Raw genomic sequence first — 2,662 nt, 5'->3', positions numbered from 1 at the left:
GTTTCTCCTGTGCTTGGGGCTCAAGAACATTGGGCCCAGCGTTCGATTTTCACTTGTTCCTGGTTCAGCCATCAGGCTCGGAGGGCTTTTCCTTTTCCTTTTCCTTTCTTTTTTCCCCTTTGGTTTCTGTTTGCTTTTAGGTCCACGCCCTGTGATGCTCTTGGGGTTATTTCTGGCTCTGCACTCTGATCACTGTGGGTGCTGTTCAGGGAACCCTATGAGATCAAGATCACGACCATCCTGTCGTTCTTAACAACTTAATGACCCCTCGTTCATCAATTTTGCATGTGTGTCTTACAGAAACATTAGTTTATTCCCTGGTAATGCCATTCACATTGCGTTGGTGTGGTGCAAATGTTAGGAACCAACCTGCAGTTCTGAATGTCTTTTTCCATGGAGACTCTAAAGTCATAGGGCGATGATTGGAATCCTCTGCTGTTCGACAGGGAAGCAGCCAGCCTGAGTGGAATGTCTCTGATCCTGCACACTGTGAAAATGTCTCGAGTGGGCATTTGTGCCCTCAGCCCCATGGGGATGCCAAAACACACAGGATGGCCCCTGAGGGTGATCCAAATGGAGAGAGCAACCTCACTCTGAAGAAGCCCTCCCCTGGGAAAAGGTCCATACAGTCTGTTGTTCTCAGTCCACAGACACAAACTCCAATACTGTAGCAGACCCTAGAATGTGGGAGAGGAGCACTGTTTGTAGTGAGTCCCTCACACCGGAAAGCCCATAAGCAAAGTCACCATGGACTGACCCTGTCTAAGAGTAAGCAATGTGGGGGAGCTTCCTCGTGTTCCCAGGACTGTGATGTTCCTTTAGAAACCCACAGTGGACAGAATCCCCAGGAGTGTCAGCAGCAAGGGCGTGGCTTGAGTCCAGTGTCATCCCAATGTGCTGACATGAACATCCGCACAGGAAGGAAAACTAATACATGTAAGGACTGTGCAAAGGCCTTCACGCGACCCTCTGACCCCTTAAAACTTTTGGAGAATTCATACGGGAGAGAAACCATATGTGTCTGAGCAATGTCGGACGGTCTCTGCTTACTCCTCACACCTTTCTAGACACAGGAAAATTCACAGTGGAGAGAAACCTCATAAATATAAGGCATGTGAAAAGGCCTTCACTCGATCCTCGACCCCCACTGGGCATATGCAAACTCAAACTGAAGAGAAGCCTTATATGTGTAAGGAATGTGGGAATGCCTTTGGTATTCCTCCAGCCTTACTCGTCATGTGAGAATTCACACTGGAGAGAAACCTCATGTTTGTAAGGCATGTGGAAAGTCCTTCATTCTATCCTCAGCCCTTACTCGGAATATGAAATCTCATAATGGAGAGAAATCTTATGTATGTAAGGTATGTGGGAAGGCCTTTGGTTATTCCTCAAGCCTTACTAGTCATTTGAGAAATCACACTGGACAGAAACCTTATATTTGTAAGGAATGTGGGAAGGTCTTCCGTCTGCCCTCAGGCCTTACTACACATAGAGCAGTTCATATTGGAGTGAAATCTCATGTGCGTCAAGAATGTGGGAAGGCCTTTGTGTTTCTTTGTAGTCTTAGGAAACATCATAAAATTCACATTAGATAATTCAGTCCCCTAATAACAATTTTTAACATCAAAACAGGCTCCTTCAATAAAGTCTGTTTTGTTTGGACCATGATATAAGGTGCTACAAAAGTGCAGCCAGGAAAGAAATGATCTTGGTGGTGTGTAACAAACCTTCTGTGATGTCAGATTTTCGTATCTTGTGAAAGTCAGTAGGAATGTGAATAAAAAAGGCAAAAAAATCCCCTAGGCTCAGGGCTGTGAAGGCTCACCACTTTCTGAATCTTTGCTCTGATTCTGACTTAACTTATTTTTCTTTTTGGTTCACACACAGCGATGCTCAGGGGTTACTCCTGCTACTCCAGTCAGGAATTACTCCTGGTGGTGCATATGTGTTGGCGGGGATTGAACCAGGGTCGGCCCCATGCAAGGAAAATGCCCTCCCCTCTGGACTATTGCTCCAACCCCTGTGGCTTAACTTGGAGGCTCTGGGTTTGGGGTATTAACACAGAGAAACAGCCATACCTTCGTTCTTCAGCTACTCCTGATTCATGTTCTTTGGAACTTCACCCAGCTGAGCCCTACTCCTGCCTCTCAGCTCAGGCATCCATACCTGGGGAACTCAGGATTCGTATGGGCTGCTGTGGTTGGAATCCAGGTCTGCCATGTGTGACCAGCTCCTTCCTCCATGTCATCTCTGCCTCCCTTGTATTCAGGTACTGGTTAGCATTGTGTAAGAATAAAGGATTGATATTTTTGAAAGTGTCATCTTAGGCAAATGGCCCCAGCAATGTTCTTTAATGGAGTGCAATGAAGACAGTTTATTTTTAATGTTTAAAACTTTGTTTTTCCCATATTTTTGGTTCTTACCCAGAAAACTTAGGGATTACTCCGGGTGGTGCTCTAGGACCCTGTTAAATATGGTGCAAGACAAAATTCCTACCTGCTATCCTATCTCATTGACCCCTATTGGAAACAGTTTAAATGAACGTTACTGAGTGTAGAAAGACATTTGAAAGGGTAGAAGGGGCCCTTGAATCAAATGTCTGACAAATGCTGGGAATATGGATCAGCTCCCCACATTCCAGCAGGCCGTTCTGTTTACCTGT

The sequence above is a fragment of the Sorex fumeus genome, unplaced genomic scaffold, assembly GCF_029834395.1.
Source record: "Sorex fumeus unplaced genomic scaffold, SorFum_2.1 ptg000103l, whole genome shotgun sequence".
NCBI classification, from domain to species: Eukaryota; Metazoa; Chordata; class Mammalia; order Eulipotyphla; family Soricidae; genus Sorex; species Sorex fumeus.
Note: the sequence above shows the minus strand (reverse complement) of the source record.